Genomic DNA, 21,974 nt, shown 5'->3' on the forward strand with positions numbered 1-21,974 from the left:
CCCCGAGGCCTCGGGCCTCGGGCTCTCGGCCTGCGCCTGGGCCGGGCCCTTGTGCCCCTCCTCCCGGCCGGCTCCTCCCCGGGGCCCGCCCCCTGCTTCCTGCCGCCCGCTTCCTGCCCCCGGAGCCGGAGCCGGAGCGAGTGTCGGTGCCTCCGCCGCCTGGAGCTCAGCTCCTCCCCGGGCCCGCGGCGCCGTCAGCCCCCGGACAGCGGCCTAGTCCAGGCCCAGGCCTCGGCCCTAACACGGCGCTGCTCCCCGGACACGGAGGTAAGAGGATCCCAGGGACTTGAAGGGGAGAACCCGGACAGACACACGGACTTACATCCCTATAGCGCCGGGTTCATCCTCTCGCTTCAGACTGCGGGTACACAGTGCGATCCCACTGAGAGACAAACACTGTCCCGACCCCACACTCAAGGCCCCCCTTTAAATATCAACACAGGAAAACTGTAAATGGATACGACAGTGCAGCACCCCCTCAGCACTGACCCTCCGACAGTGCAGCACCCCCTCAGCACTGACCCTCCGACAGTGCGGCGCTCCCTCAGCACTGACCCTCCGACAGTGCAGCACCCCCTCAGCACTGACCCTCCGACAGTGCGGCACTCCCTCAGCACTGACCCTCCGACAGTGCAGCACCCCCTCAGCACTGACCCTCCGACAGTGCGGCGCTCCCTCAGCACTGACCCTCCGACAGTGCAGCACCCCCTCAGCACTGACCCTCCGACAGTGCAGCACCCCCTCAGCACTGACCCTCCGACAGTGCGGCGCTCCCTCAGCACTGACCCTCCGACAGTGCGGCACTCCCTCAGCACTGACCCTCCGACAGTGCGGCGCTCCCTCAGCACTGACCCTCCGACAGTGCGGCGCTCCCTCAGCACTGACCCTCCGACAGTGCGGCACTCCCTCAGCACTGACCCTCCGACAGTGCCCACTCCCTCAGCACTGACCTTCCGACAGTGCAGCACTCCCTCAGCAATGACCCTCCGACAGTGCAGCACTCCCTCAGCAATGACCCTCCGACAGTGCAGCACTCCCTCAGCACTGACCCTCCGACAGTGCAGCACTCCCTCAGCACTGACCCTCCGACAGTGCGGCACTCCCTCAGCACTGACCCTCTGACAGTGCAGCACCCCCTCAGCACTGACCCTCCGACAGTGCGGCGCTCCCTCAGCACTGACCCTCCGACAGTGCGGCGCTCCCTCAGCACTGACCCTCCGACAGTGCGGCACTCCCTCAGCACTGACCCTCCGACAGTGCGGCGCTCCCTCAGCACTGACCCTCCGACAGTGCGGCACTCCCTCAGCACTGACCCTCCGACAGTGCCCACTCCCTCAGCACTGACCTTCCGACAGTGCGGCGCTCCCTCAGCACTGACCCTCCGACAGTGCGGCGCTCCCTCAGCACTGACCCTCCGACAGTGCGGCACTCCCTCAGCACTGACCCTCCGACAGTGCCCACTCCCTCAGCACTGACCTTCCGACAGTGCAGCACTCCCTCAGCAATGACCCTCCGACAGTGCAGCACTCCCTCAGCAATGACCCTCCGACAGTGCAGCACTCCCTCAGCACTGACCCTCCGACAGTGCGGCGCTCCCTCAGCACTGACCCTCCGACAGTGCGGCACTCCCTCAGCACTGACCCTCCGACAGTGCCCACTCCCTCAGCACTGACCTTCCGACAGTGCGGCGCTCCCTCAGCACTGACCCTCCGACAGTGCGGCGCTCCCTCAGCACTGACCCTCCGACAGTGCGGCACTCCCTCAGCACTGACCCTCCGACAGTGCCCACTCCCTCAGCACTGACCTTCCGACAGTGCAGCACTCCCTCAGCAATGACCCTCCGACAGTGCAGCACTCCCTCAGCAATGACCCTCCGACAGTGCAGCACTCCCTCAGCACTGACCCTCCGACAGTGCAGCACTCCCTCAGCACTGACCCTCCGACAGTGCGGCACTCCCTCAGCACTGACCCTCCGACAGTGCCCACTCCCTCAGTACTGACCCTCCGACAGTGCCCACTCCCTCAGCACTGACCGTCCGACAGTGCAGCACTCCCTCAGCACTGACCCTCCAACAGTGCCCACTCCCTCAGCACTGACCCTCCGACAGTGCGGCACTCCCTCAGCACTGACCCTCCGACAGTGCCCACTCCCTCAGCACTGACCCTCCGACAGTGCCCACTCCCTCAGCACTGACCCTCCGACAGTGCGGCACTCCCTCAGCACTGACCCTCCGACAGTGCGGCACTCCCTCAGCACTGACCCTCCGACAGTGCCCACTCCCTCAGCACTGACCCTCCGACAGTGCCCACTCCCTCAGCACTGACCCTCCGACAGTGCGGCGCTCCCTCAGTACTGACCCACCGACAGTGCGGCGCTCCCTCAGTACTGACCCTCCGACAGTGCGGCGCTCCCTCAGCACTGACCCTCCGACAGTGCGGCGCTCCCTCAGCACTGACCCTCTGACAGTGCGGTGCTCCCTCAGTACTGACCCTCCGACAGTGCGGCGCTCCCTCAGCACTGACCCTCCGACTGTGCGGCGCTCCCTCAGTACTGACCCTCTGACAGTGCGGCGCTCCCTCAGTACTACCCCCTGACAGTGCGGCGCTCCCTCAGCACTGACCCTCCGACAGTGCGGCGCTCCCTCAGCACTGACCCTCCGACAGTGCGGCACTCCCTCAGCACTGACCCTCCGACAGTGCCCACTCCCTCAGCACTGACCTTCCGACAGTGCAGCACTCCCTCAGCAATGACCCTCCGACAGTGCAGCACTCCCTCAGCAATGACCCTCCGACAGTGCAGCACTCCCTCAGCACTGACCCTCCGACAGTGCAGCACTCCCTCAGCACTGACCCTCCGACAGTGCCCACTCCCTCAGCACTGACCTTCCGACAGTGCGGCGCTCCCTCAGCACTGACCCTCCGACAGTGCGGCGCTCCCTCAGCACTGACCCTCCGACAGTGCGGCACTCCCTCAGCACTGACCCTCCGACAGTGCCCACTCCCTCAGCACTGACCTTCCGACAGTGCAGCACTCCCTCAGCAATGACCCTCCGACAGTGCAGCACTCCCTCAGCAATGACCCTCCGACAGTGCAGCACTCCCTCAGCACTGACCCTCCGACAGTGCAGCACTCCCTCAGCACTGACCCTCCGACAGTGCGGCGCTCCCTCAGCACTGACCCTCCGACAGTGCGGCGCTCCCTCAGCACTGACCCTCCGACAGTGCGGCACTCCCTCAGCACTGACCCTCCGACAGTGCGGCGCTCCCTCAGCACTGACCCTCCGACAGTGCGGCACTCCCTCAGCACTGACCCTCCGACAGTGCCCACTCCCTCAGCACTGACCTTCCGACAGTGCGGCGCTCCCTCAGCACTGACCCTCCGACAGTGCGGCGCTCCCTCAGCACTGACCCTCCGACAGTGCGGCACTCCCTCAGCACTGACCCTCCGACAGTGCCCACTCCCTCAGCACTGACCTTCCGACAGTGCAGCACTCCCTCAGCAATGACCCTCCGACAGTGCAGCACTCCCTCAGCAATGACCCTCCGACAGTGCAGCACTCCCTCAGCACTGACCCTCCGACAGTGCGGCGCTCCCTCAGCACTGACCCTCCGACAGTGCGGCACTCCCTCAGCACTGACCCTCCGACAGTGCCCACTCCCTCAGCACTGACCTTCCGACAGTGCGGCGCTCCCTCAGCACTGACCCTCCGACAGTGCGGCGCTCCCTCAGCACTGACCCTCCGACAGTGCGGCACTCCCTCAGCACTGACCCTCCGACAGTGCCCACTCCCTCAGCACTGACCTTCCGACAGTGCAGCACTCCCTCAGCAATGACCCTCCGACAGTGCAGCACTCCCTCAGCAATGACCCTCCGACAGTGCAGCACTCCCTCAGCACTGACCCTCCGACAGTGCAGCACTCCCTCAGCACTGACCCTCCGACAGTGCGGCACTCCCTCAGCACTGACCCTCCGACAGTGCCCACTCCCTCAGTACTGACCCTCCGACAGTGCCCACTCCCTCAGCACTGACCGTCCGACAGTGCAGCACTCCCTCAGCACTGACCCTCCAACAGTGCCCACTCCCTCAGCACTGACCCTCCGACAGTGCGGCACTCCCTCAGCACTGACCCTCCGACAGTGCCCACTCCCTCAGCACTGACCCTCCGACAGTGCCCACTCCCTCAGCACTGACCCTCCGACAGTGCGGCACTCCCTCAGCACTGACCCTCCGACAGTGCGGCACTCCCTCAGCACTGACCCTCCGACAGTGCCCACTCCCTCAGCACTGACCCTCCGACAGTGCCCACTCCCTCAGCACTGACCCTCCGACAGTGCGGCGCTCCCTCAGTACTGACCCACCGACAGTGCGGCGCTCCCTCAGTACTGACCCTCCGACAGTGCGGCGCTCCCTCAGCACTGACCCTCCGACAGTGCGGCGCTCCCTCAGCACTGACCCTCTGACAGTGCGGTGCTCCCTCAGTACTGACCCTCCGACAGTGCGGCGCTCCCTCAGCACTGACCCTCCGACTGTGCGGCGCTCCCTCAGTACTGACCCTCTGACAGTGCGGCGCTCCCTCAGTACTACCCCCTGACAGTGCGGCGCTCCCTCAGCACTGACCCTCCGACAGTGCGGCGCTCCCTCAGCACTGACCCTCCGACAGTGCGGCACTCCCTCAGCACTGACCCTCCGACAGTGCCCACTCCCTCAGCACTGACCTTCCGACAGTGCAGCACTCCCTCAGCAATGACCCTCCGACAGTGCAGCACTCCCTCAGCAATGACCCTCCGACAGTGCAGCACTCCCTCAGCACTGACCCTCCGACAGTGCAGCACTCCCTCAGCACTGACCCTCCGACAGTGCGGCACTCCCTCAGCACTGACCCTCTGACAGTGCAGCACCCCCTCAGCACTGACCCTCCGACAGTGCGGCGCTCCCTCAGCACTGACCCTCCGACAGTGCGGCGCTCCCTCAGCACTGACCCTCCGACAGTGCGGCACTCCCTCAGCACTGACCCTCCGACAGTGCGGCGCTCCCTCAGCACTGACCCTCCGACAGTGCGGCACTCCCTCAGCACTGACCCTCCGACAGTGCCCACTCCCTCAGCACTGACCTTCCGACAGTGCGGCGCTCCCTCAGCACTGACCCTCCGACAGTGCGGCGCTCCCTCAGCACTGACCCTCCGACAGTGCGGCACTCCCTCAGCACTGACCCTCCGACAGTGCCCACTCCCTCAGCACTGACCTTCCGACAGTGCAGCACTCCCTCAGCAATGACCCTCCGACAGTGCAGCACTCCCTCAGCAATGACCCTCCGACAGTGCAGCACTCCCTCAGCACTGACCCTCCGACAGTGCAGCACTCCCTCAGCACTGACCCTCCGACAGTGCGGCACTCCCTCAGCACTGACCCTCCGACAGTGCCCACTCCCTCAGTACTGACCCTCCGACAGTGCCCACTCCCTCAGCACTGACCGTCCGACAGTGCAGCACTCCCTCAGCACTGACCCTCCAACAGTGCCCACTCCCTCAGCACTGACCCTCCGACAGTGCGGCACTCCCTCAGCACTGACCCTCCGACAGTGCCCACTCCCTCAGCACTGACCCTCCGACAGTGCCCACTCCCTCAGCACTGACCCTCCGACAGTGCGGCACTCCCTCAGCACTGACCCTCCGACAGTGAGGCACTCCCTCAGCACTGACCCTCCGACAGTGCCCACTCCCTCAGCACTGACCCTCCGACAGTGCCCACTCCCTCAGCACTGACCCTCCGACATTGCGGCGCTCCCTCAGTACTGACCCACCGACAGTGCGGCGCTCCCTCAGTACTGACCCTCCGACAGTGCGGCGCTCCCTCAGCACTGACCCTCCGACAGTGCGGCGCTCCCTCAGCACTGACCCTCTGACAGTGCGGTGCTCCCTCAGTACTGACCCTCCGACAGTGCGGCGCTCCCTCAGTACTGACCCTCTGACAGTGCGGCGCTCCCTCAGTACTACCCCCTGACAGTGCGGCGCTCCCTCAGTACTGACCCTCTGACAGTGCGGCGCTCCCTCAGTACTGACCCTCCGACAGTGCGGCGCTCCCTCAGCACTGACCCTCCGACAGTGCGGCGCTCCCTCAGCACTGACCCTCCGACAGTGCGGCGCTCCCTCAGCACTGACCCTCCGACAGTGCGACACTCCCTCAGCACTGACCCGCCGACAGTGTGGCACTCCGTCAGCACTGACCCTCCGACAGTGCAGCACTCCCTCAGCACTGACCCTCCGACAGTGCGACACTCCCTCAGCACTGACCCTCCGACAGTGCGACACTCCATCAGCACTGACCCTCCGACAGTGCGGCACTCCCTCAGCACTGACCCTCCGACAGTGTGGCACTCCCTCAGCACTGACCCTCCGACAGTGCGGCATTCCCTCAGTACTGACCCTCCGACAGTGTGGCACTCCCTCAGCACTGACCCTCCGACAGTGCGGCATTCCCTCAGTACTGACCCTCCGACAGTGTGGCACTCCCTCGGCACTCACCCTCCGACCGTGCCCGCTCCCTCAGCATTGACCCTCCGACAGTGCGGTGATTCCTCATCACTGACCCTCCAACAGTGCCCACTCCCTTAGCACTGACCCTCCGACAGTGCCCACTCCCTCAGCACTGACCCGCCGACAGTGTGGCACTCCGTCAGCACTGACCCTCCGACAGTGCGGCGCTCCCTCAGCACTGACCCTCTGACAGTGCCCACTCCCTCAGCACTGACCCTCCGACAGTGCGGCACTCCCTCAGCACTGACCCTCTGACAGTGTGGTGCTCCCTCAGCATTGGCCCTCCCACAGTGTGGCACTCCCTCAGCACTGACCCTCCGACAGTGCGGCACTCCCTCAGCACTGACCCTCTGACAGTGTGGTGCTCCCTCAGCATTGGCCCTCCCACAGTGTGGCACTCCCTCAGCAGTGATCCTCCGACAGTGCGGCACTCCCTCAGCACTGACTCTCGGACAATGCGGCACTCCCTCAGCACTGACCCTCGGATAGTGCGGCATTCGCTCAGTACTGACTCTCCGACGGTGCGGCATTCCCTCAGTACTGACCCTCCGACAGTGACCACTCCCTCAGCACTGACCCTCCGACAGTGCGGCACTCCCTCAGCACTGACCCTCCAACAGTGCGACACTCCCTCAGCACTGACCCTCCGACAGTGCGACACTCCCTCAGCACTGACCCTCCGACAGTGCGGCACTCCCTCAGCACTGACCCTCCGACAGTGTGGCACTCCCTCAGCACTGACCCTCCGACATTGCGGCATTCCCTCAGTACTGACCCTCCGACAGTGTGGCACTCCCTCAGCACTGACCCTCCGACAGTGCGGCATTCCCTCAGTACTGACCCTCCGACAGTGTGGCACTCCCTCGGCACTCACCCTCCGACCGTGCCCGCTCCCTCAGCATTGACCCTCCGACAGTGCGGTGATTCCTCATCACTGACCCTCCAACAGTGCCCACTCCCTTAGCACTGACCCTCCGACAGTGCCCACTCCCTCAGCACTGACCCGCCGACAGTGTGGCACTCCGTCAGCACTGACCCTCCGACAGTGCGGCGCTCCCTCAGCACTGACCCTCTGACAGTGCCCACTCCCTCAGCACTGACCCTCCGACAGTGCGGCACTCCCTCAGCACTGACCCTCTGACAGTGTGGTGCTCCCTCAGCATTGGCCCTCCCACAGTGTGGCACTCCCTCAGCAGTGATCCTCCGACAGTGCGGCACTCCCTCAGCACTGACTCTCGGACAATGCGGCACTCCCTCAGCACTGACCCTCGGATAGTGCGGCATTCGCTCAGTACTGACTCTCCGACGGTGCGGCATTCCCTCAGTACTGACCCTCCGACAGTGACCACTCCCTCAGCACTGACCCTCCGACAGTGCGGCACTCCCTCAGCACTGACCCTCCAACAGTGTGGCACTCCGTCAGCACTGACCCTCCGACAGTGTGGCACTCCGTCAGCACTGACCCTCCGACAGTGCGACACTCCCTCAGCACTGACCCTCCGACAGTGCGACACTCCCTCAGCACTGACCCGCCAACAGTGCGACACTCCCTCAGCACTGACCCGCCGACAGTGTGGCACTCCGTCAGCACTGACCCTCCGACAGTGCGGCACTCCCTCAGCACTGACCCTCCGACAGTGCGACACTCCCTCAGCACTGACCCTCCGACAGTGTGGCGCTCCCTCAGCACTGACCCTCCGACAGTGCGGCACTCCCTCAGCACTGACCCTCCGACAGTGCGACACTCCCTCAGTACTGACCCTCCGACAGTGTGGCGCTCCCTCAGCACTGACCCTCCGACAGTGCGGTGCTCCTTCAGCATTGGCCCTCTGACAGTGCGGTGCTCCTTCAGCATTGGCCCTCTGACAGTGTGGCACTCCCTCAGCACTGACCCTCCGACAGTGCGAGACTCCCTCGGCATTGACCCTCTGATAGAGCCCACTCCCTCAGCACTGCCTCTCCGACAGTGCCGTGCTCTCTCAGAACTGACCCTCTGACAGTGCCCACTCTGCCAGCACTGACCCTCCGACAATGTGGTGCTCCCTCAGCACTGACCCTCCAACAGTACGGCACTCCCTCAGCACTGACCCTCCGACAGTGCGATGCTCCCTCAGCAGTTACCCTCTGACAGTGTGATGCTCCCTCAGTGCTTACCCTCTGACAGTGCGGCACTCCCTCAGTGCTGACCCTCTGGCAGTGCGGCACTCCCTCAGTGCTAACTCTCCAACTGTCTGGCACTCCCTCAGCACTGACCCTCAGACAGTGCGGTGTTCCCTCAGCGCTGCAGTGCTTTGCAATTTTTATGAATAAATGTTCCATGTCTCAGTATTCTGAATATAATGGATGGCCTTGAACTGTTGCATGAACCCTAAATTGTTTGTGGCTGATAATTATTTTCGGAAATGCTCGTGTATTTATGTCTTTTTCAAACTCTTGAGGAAACTCTCGTTTCCCTGGGAAGGTCCCTTTTATAATTACAGAGATCCATGTTTGAGCTGCTTGCTGAGTGATTCATTGAGCTGGGGTGCCCCTTGAGAGCTGTCTTCTTGAACTGCTGCAGTCTATGTGTTGTAGGGTGGCCCACAAAGCCCTTGGGGTGAGCCACAAAGCCCTTGCCCAGTGATACTAAAGGAACAGTGGTATATTTCCAAGTCAGGATGGTGAAAGGCATGGGGGGAAATTAGAAGGGGATGGTATTCCCATGTATATGCTGCCCTCATCCTTCTAGACAGAAGTAGTCTTAGGATATTTGGTGAATTTCTGCAGTACATCTTGTAAATAATGCTCACTACTGCTACTGAGTGTCAGTGCTGGAGGGAGTGGATATACTCTACCATCCCATCATTGAGGAAGAGAGTATTTGTTGAGTCTCCTCCTCCAGTGAGTTGTTTTCTTGTCTACCATTAACAACTGGCTGTAGCAGGAGGGCAAAGCTTACATATGATCCATTGTGTGTGGGATCCCTTGGCTCTGTCTATCACTTGCTGTTTCTGCAGGTAGTCCTGTTTGGTGGCTTCATCAGGTTGACACCTCATCTTCAGGTATGCCTGGTGCTGCTTATGCACTCTCCATTGAACCAGGGTTGATCGCCTGGTTTGATGGTAATGGTTGAGTGGGGGTTATGCTGGGCCATGAGGTTACAAGTTGTGCTGGATACAGTTCTGCTGCTGTTCTTGACTCACAGTGCCTCATAGATGCCCAGTTTTGAGTTGCTAGATCTATTTGAAGTCAGTCCCATTTAGCACAGTGATAGTGCCACACAGCACAATGGAGGTTATTCTCAAAGTGAAGGTGGGACTTCATCTCCATAAGGACTGTGCGTGGTCACTCTTACCGATACTGTCATGGACAGATGCATCTGCAGCCAGCAGATTGGTAAGGATGAGGTCAAGTATGCTTTTGTCTCTTGTTGGTTCCCTCACCACCTGCCGTAGACCCAGTCCAGCAGCGATGTCCTTTAGGACCCATCAGCTCCATCAGTAATACTGCTACTGAGCCACTCTTGGTGGTGGACATTGAAATCCCCCACCCAGAGTACATTTTGTGCCCTATCACCATTGTTGTTCAACATGGAGGAGTACTGCTTCATCAGCTGAGGGAGTATGGTACAATGCAACCAGCAAGAGGTTTCCTTGCCCGTGATTAACCTGAAGCCATGAGATTTCATGGAGTGCAAAGTCAATGTTGAAAACTCCCAGAGTAACCTCTCCTGACAGTATACAACTGTGCTGCCACTTTTGCTGGGTCTGTCCTGCTGGTGAGATAGGACATAGTAGTGGGGGTGTCTGAGACATTGACTGTAAGATATGATTTCGTTAATATGATTATGTCAGGCTGTTGCCTGACTAGTCTGTGAGACAGCTCACCTAATTTTGGCAGTACTCCCCAGATGTTAGTCAGGTGGACTTTGCAGGTTCATTAGGGCTGTTTCTGGCATTAACATTCCCGGTGCCAAGGACGATGCCAGGTGGCTGGTTTCAGTCCTTTGAAACTTTTTCACAGTTTTATACGAATGAGTGTCTTGCTAGGCTATTTCAGAGGGAGCTGCATTGCTGTGGGTCTGGAGTCACAGGTAGCCGAGACCTGTTTTAAAACAAAAGGACATTAGTTTGACATCTGCCATTCACAATAGTTACTGGTTGGAAGCCCAATGGAAGGTGGAAAGTGCAGGAGGGTATCTGAAAAAAGAAATTAGGATAATAAACGGGGGGTGTGAAAAACCACTGGCAGGCAAAGTTAGGAAGAATCCCAAGATATTCTCTGAAGTATATGAGAAGAAAAGGTAACCAGGGAAAGAGTCGGACTCATGAGGGACCAAGGGGACAATTTGTATGTGGAGCAGGAGGATAATGGGAGAGTGTTAAACCAGCACTTGTCATTCTTGTAAATCCTTTCTGAACCCTTCTAAATTTCACAACATCCTTCCGATAGGAAGGAGACCAGAATTGCACGCAATATTCCAACAGTGGCCTAATTAATGTCCTGTACAGCCGCAACATGACCTCCCAACTCCTGTACTTAGTATGGTGACTAATAAAGGAAAGCGTACCAAATGCCGCCTTCACTATCCTATCTACCTGCGTTTCCACTTTCAAGGAGCGATGAACCTGCACTTCAAGGTCTCTTTGTTCAGCAACACTCCCTCGGACCTTACCATTAAGTGTATAAGTCCTGCTAAGATTTGCTTTCCTAAAATGCAGCAGCTCGCATTTATCTGAATTAAACTCCATCTGCCACTTCTCAGCCCATTGGCCCATCTGGTCAAGATCCTGTTGTAATCTGAGGTAACCTCCTTCGCTGTCCACTACACCTCCAATTTTGGTGTCATCTGCAAACTTATTAAGCATACCTCCTATATTCACATCATTTATATCTAGTGGAATTTTCCAAGGAGGTAACCAGGAGTGTTGATGAGGATAATGCCATTTATATGGATTTCAGCAATACCTTTGACGAGATCCCATGTTGGAAACAGATGAAAAATGTAAAAGCACTTTGGATCCAGGGTAACTTGGCAAGATGGATCTAGAATTTTGTGAGAGAGACGAGCCATAGGGTGGTGGTAGAGGGCTGTGTGTGTGACTGGAGCACAATATGACACAAGGATCAGTGCTGACAGTGTGGACGAGGGTCTTGGGTTACAGGAGGATGTAAATGGATGGGTCAGATGGACAGATCAGTGGCAGATGAAATTTAACCCTGATCACTGTGAGGTAATGCACACTGGACGAATGAACACAACGAATTAATATGGTCATTAAGAACGCATATGGGATATTTGCCTTTATCAGACATGGCACAGATTATAAGAGTAGGGTTGTGATGTTGGAGTTGTACAGAACTTTGGTCAGGTCACAGCTGGAGTGCTGTATGCAGTTCTGGTCCCCACTCTATAGGAAGGATATGATTATACTGGAGAGGGTGCAGAGGAGATTCACCAGGATGTTACCTCGGATGGAGCAGTTTAACAATGAAGAGAGGCTGGATAAGCTCGTTATCTTTGGAGCAGAGGAGACTGCGAGGGGACCTGATCGAAATATGTAAGATTTTGAGGGGCATGGACAGTTGGATAGGAAGCAACTGTTTCCCCTTAGTTGAAAGGTCGTAAACAAGGGGCATAATTTTCAAGGGTGAGGCAGGAAGTTTAGAGAGGATTTGAGGAAAAATGTTTTCACTTAGAGAACAGTGAGAAACTGGAATGTATTGCCTGGGAGAGCGGTTAAGGCAGGAAACTTTATAATCTTTAAAACATACTTGGATGAGCACTTGAAATGTCATAACATTCAAGGCAGTGGCCAAGTGGGACTAGTGCAGATAGAAGTAAATTTTGTTGATACAAACCTGATGGGCCGAAGAGCCTCTTCTCCCCTGTATGATCCTAGGTTTTTAATTTCAGATGATTCCTGTGGTGGGATTTGAATTTGGATTACCTGGACTATCTCTGACACCTCGCTCCCCTTCCTGGACCTCTCCATCTCCATTAATGACGACCGACTTGACACTGACATTTTTTACAAACCCACCGACTCCCATAGCTACCTGGATTACACCTCTTCCCACCCTATCTCTTGCAAAAATGCCATCCCGTATTCCCAATTTCTCCGCCTCTGCCGTATCTGCTCCCAGGAGGACCAGTTCCACCACAGAACACACCAGATGGCCTCCTTCTTTAGAGACCGCAATTTCCCTTCCCACGTGGTTAAAGATGCCCTCCAACGCATCTCATCCACATCCCGCACCTCCGCCCTCAGACCCCACCCCTCCAACCATAACAAGGACAGAACGCCCCTGGTGCTCACCTTCCACCCTACAAACCTTCGCATCAACCAAATCATCCACCGACATTTCCGCCACCTCCAAAAAGACCCCACCACCAGGGATATATTTCCCTCCCCACCCCTTTCCGCCTTCCGCAAAGACCGTTCCCTCCGTGACTACCTGGTCAGGTCCACACCCCCCTACGACCCACCCTCCCATCCTGGCACTTTCCCCTGCCACCGCAGGAACTGTAAAACCTGTGCCCACACCTCCTCCCTCACCTCTATCCAAGGCCCTAAAGGAGCCTTCCACATCCATCAAAGTTTCACCTGCACATCCACCAATATTATTTATTGTATCCGTTGCTCCCGATGTGGTCTCCTCTACATTGGGGAGACTGGGCGCCTCCTAGCAGAGCGCTTTAGGGAACATCTCCAAGACACCCGCACCAATCAACCAAACCGCCCCGTGGCCCAACATTTCAACTCCCCCTCCCACTCTGCCGAGGACATGGAGGTCCTGGGCCTCCTTCACCGCCGCTCCCTCACCACCAGACGCCTGGAGGAAGAACGCCTCATCTTCCGCCTCGGAACACTTCAACCCCAGGGCATCAATGTGGACTTCACCAGCTTCCTCATTTCCCCTTCCCCCACCTCATCCTAGTTTCAAACTTCCAGCTCAGTTACTGTCTCCTTGACTTGTCCGACCTGCCTATCTTCTTTTCCACCTATCCACTCCACCCTCTCCTCCTTGACCTATCACCTTCATCTCCTCCCCCACTCACCCATTGTACTCTATGCTACTCTCTCCCCACCCCCACCCTTCTCTAGTTTATCTCTCCACGCTTCAGGCTCACTGCCTTTATTCCTGATGAAGGGCTTTTGCCCGAAACGTCGATTTCACTGCTCGTTGGATGCTGCCTGAACTGCTGTGCTCTTCCAGCACCACTAATCCAGTATTTGATTTTCAGCATCTGCAGTCATTGTTTTTACCTCTCATTTACTACGCCTAATAATCCCACCAGGCCATTGTCTCCCCACGGGACATTACCTGGGTTTAGTCTTATGCCCAGTCCTGCCAATAACAGTAGCTTCCACTTCCAGGATGGAATACAAAATTATGTCCTTAAACCTGCTGATAATACCAAGATGTACTGGATTCTGAAGAGTGTAGTTGGAAACATGAGGTTAGAAAGAGACACAGAGACAACAGGAAAAGTATGTTGCAAAATCTAGTTTTTCAGTTTAAGTTTTGGACCTTACAAGAATTTCATTGGATGATGTTGTGAAGAGATTCAGAAAACAATAATGAATTGATGGAGTACTGGTCTTCAGTGTACACTCCATGGCCAGTCAGTCCAAACCCTACAGGCAGTTCTGGGCTCTGCAAGGAAATATTCGTCTAGAACAGAGTGCAGTGTAGATTTACCAGAGTAAAACCAGAAATCAAAATATTAAATTATGAATAACATTGTCCAAAATATGATTGTTTTCCTGGAATACAGAATGTGCAGTATGATTTTGAAGATATTAAAGTTTTCTAGACCAGTATCTGGAGTGGGAGGGTTGTCCTCAGAAGGATGGCTGAACTGTATTTACTGGAGTTTCAAAGAGTCAGAGGTGACAAGATCCTGAGGGGTCCTTACTGAGTGGATGTGGAGAGAATGTTTCCTTTTGTGGGAGAATCTAGAACATTTAAAATCAGGGGTCACCCATTTTGGATAGGAATGAGATGAAGTTGCCTTCCTGGAAGGTCACAAGTCTTTGTTCCTGAGGAGGTGCAGGCTGAATCCTTGAGTATTTTATGGGCAGAGTTGGTTTCTTGATAAGCAAGGGGTGAAAGGTTAATATATACATATGTGGAAACAGGCCATTCGGCCAAACAAGTCCACACCAACTATTTAAAAAGCATCTCACCCAGACTCCACTCCAAAAAACCTTATCCCTGTAATCTTGCATCTCCAATTCACCTGACCTGCACATCTTTGGACTGTGAGAGGAAACTGGAGCACCCAGAGGAAACCCACGCAGACACGGGGAGAACATGCAAACTCCACACAGACAGTCACCTAAGGTCGGAATCGAACCCAGATCCCTGGAGGCAGCAGATGGATGAATGTGGACTGATCTGATCAGCTGTGATCCTATTGAATGTGGAACAGGCTTGAAGGGCTGAATGGCCTATTCTTGATTTATGTGAATGTCTGTAACTATTAGGGTTGGTCAAGAAAAAGAGTTTCTGTTGTTCAGGGAGTCTAGGACTAAGGTAGAATCTGAAAGTTAGATTTTACAGGAGAGAAGATAGGAATTACATCAACATAACAAGGGTGTCAGAGTTTGGAGCACTTTTGTAAACAGTAATTAATGATCAGAGGCAAAAAGTGTGCTACTGGAAATTCCTGATGAAGAGCTTAATCCCAAAACACCGCCTCTTCTGTTCCTCGGATGCTGCCTGACCTGCTGCGCTTTTCCAGCATCACACTTTTTGACTCTGATCTCCAGCATCTGCAGTCCTCACTTTCTCCTAGTAATTAATGATCAGTCAATTGTTTGTTTGCATTTAAGATTGATAGGTTATGATTAATCAAAGGCCATTGCAGATATAAGGAGTAAGTGTGTGCTGGGTTGAACTCACTAATCAGCCACAATCTCATTGATTGGTAGAATGGATGTGAGAGACTGAATGGCCTCCTCTGGTTCCTTAATTTGTAAAAACATCCGACAGCATTGAGCAACAGTTTATGTTCTTTGCTGCAAAGCTGGTCATAACCAGATTTATTGAATTCAGCAGCACCTTTCAAATCCACAACCTAAAAGGACGAGGATAGCAGATACATGGGAACACCATCCCCAACAAGTTACCCTCCAGCCACTCACCATCCTGACTTAGAAATACATCATAGTTCCCTGTCATTGGGTCACACTCCACATAATCAGTCACCTGAGGCTGGAATCAAACCCAGGTCCCTGCGCTGTGAGACAACAGATGGAGAGGGGTGAACGTGGACTGATCAGATCAGCTGTAATCTTATTGAATGAGTCAAAATCCTGGAATTCCCTCCCTAAGGGCATCATGGGTCTACCTACAGCACATGGACTGCAGTGGGTCAAGAAGACAGCTCACCCCAACCTTCTCAAGGGGCAACTAGGGATGGGCAATAAATGCTGGGCCCAGCCAGTGATGCCACAATCTTGTAAACAAATAAAAAAGATATTGACAATGTGGGCTGTTGGGAATTGAGCACGGACATCTATTGTTACTCCAGCATCATCTGTGTATCTGTACTATCGTTACCAGCTGGAGTTTGAGCTCTCCAGTCAGAACCCTGTTAGGCATATCTGAACAGGAGGAGGCCATTCAGTCCCTCAAGCCTGTCCCACCATTCAATGAGACGATGGCTGATCTCAGAGGGAGGTGATGACCTGGTTGATTTATCGATGGACTATTAACCCAAAGACCCAGGTTATATTCTGGGGACCCAGGTTTGAATTCTGCTAGAGTGGAATTTGAATCCAATAAAAATCTGGAATCAAGAATCTAATGATGACCATGAATCCTTTGTCAATTGTGGTAAAAACCTATCTGGGTCACTAATGACCTTTAGGGAAGGAAACCGCTGTCCTGAGCTGGTCCAGTGTACACGTGACTGCAGATCCACAGCAATGTGATTGACTTTTAACTGCCCTCTACGCAATTAGGGATGGGCAATAAATACTGACCCAGCCAGAGATGCCCTCATCCCATGAATAAATTTTTTAAAATGATGTGCACCCTAACTCAGGGTCCTGCTGCTGCCGAGGTTACAGAGACAGTCAGTATCCAGTGAAGATGGTTGTTTTGGCCCTGATACACAATGCAGCTCAACCCAACCCTCACGACTCAACCGTCATAAATGGCTGTTCAATGTTGTCATATACTTTACACTTTGAGGAACAGTAATTCTCCATCCCTGTGAAAAGGCTGAGAGGGTTAAATTCTCCCTGAGAATGAGAGTGAGAGTGACTTCAGTTGTGCAAGTGAGAGGGTCAAGAGATTTTCAGGAGGGGGGAGTCGATGGAGTTAAAGATCTGTTTTTGTGGAACTATGTTTCCCGGATTAAACAAACTTCAGATGACAAGAATGTTCTGGGATGAATAACAGGGAGAGATTGGTGTTTCCAGTTTTGCCTGCGCCGTCATTTCCTGTAACCCACCGGCACTGGAGAAATGTTTTTTAAAGGAAAATTGATTCAGTTTGAGAGTTAGTGAGCGGGCGTGAACTTTGACAGTGATCTGGTCTTCCTGTTATTCGTTATAACTGTTTGTGAAGAGTTTGCTCCTGTGCAGAGTCGGGAAACAGTGTGGATTTAACCTGGGGTAAGATTGGGGTAAGACTACGTTAAGGCTGGGGTAAGGTTGAATTTGATGTGAATCAGTCAGGCCGCTCTCACTGTGTCTTACATGTGTGGGCAGATCCGGGAGACACCTGTGTGCAATGTTTGACATAGTTCATTCTTTTAAATTCTGGAGTCAAACTTTTTCATCCAACTGAAAAGTAAAAGCAGTGCCAACACAAGTGATTCGATGATCAGTCGAGAGTGACCCCTGTGTGTCGGTCATTCTTCATTCTCCTGTACACCGTCTGCATTCTGTGGATCCCCCAGCCCTCAGTGTGATTAAACTGAGGGTTAAATAGTCAGCAGGAAACCAGGGGGGTGTTTACACCAGGTGTTCACCTGTGTTGAGGTGGGGTTTGTGATCAGGATATGAAAGAGATCTTCCCACAAGTTTGGACTGCACAGAGAATTTGTTGAAAACGTTACATACTTAGCTACAGAGTAAAGCTCCTTGCACTATTTTAAGCAGAAAGTAAAGCTACCTTAACACTGACCCCATCAGATACTCCCACACAGGGACAGCATGGGGTTAGGTATAGCGAGGCTCGACTCTGTTAAACTGAAAATAAAGCTTCCTCAGCACTGTTCCCATCAAGCACTCTCAGGACAAGTATAGCACAGGAGAAAGTGAGGACTGCAGATCAGAGCTTAAAAATGTGTTGCTGGAAAAGCGCAGCAGGTCAGGCAGCATCAAAGGAACAGGAGAATCGACGTTTCGGGCATAAGCCCTTCTTCAGGAATCATTCCTTATGCCCAAAATGTCGATTCTCCTGTTCCTTTGATGCTGCCTGACCTGCTGCGCTTTTCCAGCAACACATTTTTAAGGTATAGCACAGGGTTAGGAACAGCATAAAGCTCTCTCTACTCTCTTAACATTAAAGTAAAATGCCTTTACTCTTTAAATTGAAAGTAAAGCTCTCTCTACACTGTTCCCCATCAAATGCTTCCAGGACAGGGACAGCATGGGATTAGACACAGAGGAGAGCTCCCAGTACACTGTCCCCTGTATTGTGAGGTTGGTCTCTGGTACCACGTTCCCTGCATCCTCTCCAAGATCCTGACAGTTGAAAGTGAGGGGTCCAGAACTGGACAGGAATCTCCACTGCAGGTCGAAGTAGAGTTTTATAAAGGTTTATCATTCCTCCTTGTTTTTATACTCTATGCCTCTGATCATTAAGTAGTGCATTAGGGTTATAGTTAGGGTCAGGCTTCACAATATACTCTTTAACTTGCTCTGTCTACTTTAATGTGCATGTATAAAGCACTCTCTGCTGTTTTAGAATTCCAATTAGACCAATGATTTTATTTCCTGAAAATGGATCAGTTTGCCTTCTCTATTGAATTGAATCTTCCTTGTGTATGTCTCGATCACCAACCTAGTCTTCTACAGCCTGTTATTTTCCTCTTCAATGTTTACAAATGTTGCTTTCAATGTGAGCTGGGAGTGAGTGTACAATTGTGTTTTCACAAAACACTGTTTTTGCAAGCTGTGGAACTGACAGCTTAAACGCAGGACCATGTCAGCCTTTAAGATAGTTATGTACTTGGTTAATATATTGGGAGTGGGATGAGGATACTGTTTGAGTGGATGATAAACACATTTAGATCCTAGATGGGGTTATAGTGATGGGCCAAAGGGCCTGTTCTTGTGCTGTACTGTTCTATAGAAGGTAATGTGTTGGCCCAGAGGTATGGGCACAGTCATCAACAAATACTTTGTGCCCACTTTGGTGCAGAGGAGATTCAGCAGGATGCTGCCTGGGATGGAAAGTCTCAGTTATGAGGAGAGACAGGACAGGCTGGGCTTGTTTCTCTGGAGCAGAAGAAGCTGAGGGGGGATCTGATTGATGCATACAGAATTATGAGAGAGACAGACAGAGTAGATTGTGAGAATCTTTCCCCATGGCAGACGTGTCTAAGACCAGATGACATATGTTTAAGGTGAGGCATTTAGAGGAGATCTGAGAAAATGTTTTCCCCCAGATGATGGTAGAAATATGGAAGGTGCTGCCTGAGAGGGTGGTGGAGGGGGATACTCTCACAGAATTCAAGAGGCATCTGGATAAGCACTTAAAACACCAGGGCATCGTAGGCTATTGAGCACGTGCAGGGTAATAGGATTAATGTAGTTGTTCATTTGTCAGCGTACATGTAATAGGTTGAAGGGCCTGTTTACACTGTGTAACATTATGGCTCAAATGGACTTGGGGAGTACTAACGTGGCAAGGGATTACACCACACGGCAGGAAAGCAATGGGTGACCACCTGGTGGAGCGAGAGGACGAGGGGGTTATGGAGAAGTCTCCTGTGGCTAGTCCCCTGCAAAATGGGATTAGAATCGTTAGGCGGTGGTTTGTGATTGGTTAGGCGGTGGTTTGTGATTGGTTAGGCGGTTGTTTGTGATTGGTTAGGTGGTGGTTTGTGATTGGTTAGGCGGTTGTTTGTGATTGGTTAGGTGGTGGTTTGTGATTGGTTAGGCGGTTGTTTGTGATTGGTTAGGTGGTGGTTTGTGATTGGTTAGGTGGTTGTTTGTGATTGGTTAGGCGGTGGTTTGTGATTGGTTAGGCGGTGGTTTGTGATCGGTTAGGTGGTTGTTTGTGATTGGTTAGGTGGTGGTTTGTGATCAGTTAGGCGGTGGTTTGTGATTGGTTAGGTGGTGGTTTGTGATTGGTTAGGCGGTTGTTTGTGATTGGTTAGGTGGTGGTTTGTGATTGGTTAGGCGGTGGTTTGTGATTGGTTAGGTGGTTGTTTGTGATCAGTTAGGCGGTGGTTTGTGATTGGTTAGGCGGTTGTTTGTGATTGGTTAGGTGGTGGTTTGTGATTGGTTAGGCGGTTGTTTGTGATTGGTGCAGATTTGATGGGCCAAAGGGCCTTTTACTGTGCTGCAGACCTCTGTGACTATGACTGAGAACAAAAAAACGTGGAAAGGGGAATATGAGAATTGATAGACTGAGATATCAAGGACCTGATTCAAACAGGGACATCATAAAAGATGATAGCTACAGGGCAAAGAATGTTAAAAAGACAGGTCTTAAGGCTTTGTGCCTTGAAGCACAGGACATTTGTGGATGAATTAATCATGCAAATAGATGAAAGCTGGTATGATGTAGTTGGGATTATGGAGACATAGCTACAGGGTGACCAGGGATAGGAACTGAACATCCCCAGGTATTCACAAGGATCTGAGTTGCATCTCTGGTTAAAGATAAAATGAATGCAACAATGAGGAAGGATATTAGCTCTGACAATGTGGAATATTTAAAGGTGGAGCTGAGAAATATCAAGAGGCATAGAATATTCAAAGGGGTTGTATATTGACCCCCAAACTGTTGGTGTGATGTTGGGAATAGATTTAAACAAGAATTTGGCGATGCATGTAATAAAGGACAATCTGTAATTATGGGTGACTTTAATCTGTATATAGATTGGACAAATCAAATCAGTAATAATATCACAGAGGAAGATTTCCTCTATACAGGATGGTTTTCTGAACAAATACACTGAGGTAAAAGATTAATGTCACCATAGTCCTACCAGACTATAGAGTTGTTGTCCATGAGAGAGTTAAAAATCACACAACGCCAGGTTATAGTCCCACAGATTTTTTTTAGATTAGATTACTTACAGTGTGGAAACACGCCCAGACCCATTCCCCTACATTTACCCCTTCACCTAAAACTACGGGCAATTTAGCATGGCCAGTTCACCTACCTTGCACATTTTTAGACTGTGGGAGGAAACCGGAGCACCTGGAAGAAACCCACGCAGACACGGGGAGAATGTGCAAACTCCACATGGAGAGTTGCCTGAGGCGGGAATTGAATCCGGGTCTCTGGCGCTGTGAGGCAGCAGTGCTAACCACTGTGCCACCGTGCCGCCCATTTGGAATTTATTTGGAAGCACTAGCTTTCGGAGTGCTGCTGCTTCATCAGGTGATTGTGGGTTGTGCATGAGAGAAAGAGAGAGAGACAACTGCTGTTGGTTTGACCTGAGGGTCACCGTGCCTCAGGCAAGGGGGAGAGGTTAGGAGGGAGAGCCCTTCATGGTAACCTCAGCCAGTGCAGGAATTGAACCCATACTGCTGGCATCATACTACATCACAAACTTGCTGTCCAGCCAACTGAACTAACTGGCCATAATGCATTGAGGAGCTGACTGGAGAACAGACCATTATGTACATTTGGACAGTACATTTGGATCGGCTCAGGCTTGAAGGGCCGAAGGGCCGGTTCCTGGGCTGTAAATGTTTCTTTGTTCTTAATGAGAAAGGAATAACTGGAAATCTAATTGTGAGGTCCCTTGGGGAAGAGTGACCGAATATGATAGAATTCTCATCAATATGAAGAGTGATGTACAGTTAGTTGGTTCTGATGTAATATGATAGTTCAGTTCTCGTGTGATCTCGCATTAAACCACGCAATACCACTCCACTTAAATTAATGGGGCTGGAATCGCGTTACAGCCAACACAGAAGAGGAAAGTTCACATTCTACAAATCATGGTCTAACTTCTTTGTTTCAAATCCAATTTGCGCTGAAGAAGCACATGTTACAGCAGAACCAACTGTAGTTGATTCTGAGACTAGTGTCCTGAATAAAAACAGAGGAAATTATGAAGGTGTGGGACATGAGATGACTACGATAGATTGAGGAATGTTATTTAAAGGGATGATGGTGAAAGTCAATGGAAAACATTCAAAGAGCAAGAATTACTCAATCCTGTTTGGTGCAAAAGTGAAATGGGAAAGTGACCTAACCATGGCTTTATAATGGAAAGCAGGGATAGTGTTCAATCCAAAGAAGAGGCA

At 53.1% G+C, this 21,974-nt stretch overlaps 2 protein-coding genes across 2 annotated transcripts in view; one reads left to right on the forward strand and one right to left on the reverse strand.

Annotated features, from left to right (window-relative positions):
• Window positions 1-414, reverse strand: part of selenoj (selenoprotein J) — a 39,589-nt gene extending 39,175 nt beyond the window's left edge. The window contains exon 1 of the mRNA XM_072576684.1: window positions 323-414. The gene's annotated coding sequence lies outside the window, so the exon portion shown is untranslated. The remainder of the gene's footprint in view (window positions 1-322) is intronic.
• The window catches only part of LOC140481067 (uncharacterized), a 38,539-nt gene continuing 16,585 nt past the window's right edge, over window positions 21-21,974 (forward strand). The window contains exon 1 of the mRNA XM_072576677.1: window positions 21-267. The gene's annotated coding sequence lies outside the window, so the exon portion shown is untranslated. The remainder of the gene's footprint in view (window positions 268-21,974) is intronic.

The sequence above is a fragment of the Chiloscyllium punctatum genome, chromosome 9, assembly GCF_047496795.1.
Source record: "Chiloscyllium punctatum isolate Juve2018m chromosome 9, sChiPun1.3, whole genome shotgun sequence".
Classification (NCBI taxonomy): Eukaryota; Metazoa; Chordata; class Chondrichthyes; order Orectolobiformes; family Hemiscylliidae; genus Chiloscyllium; species Chiloscyllium punctatum.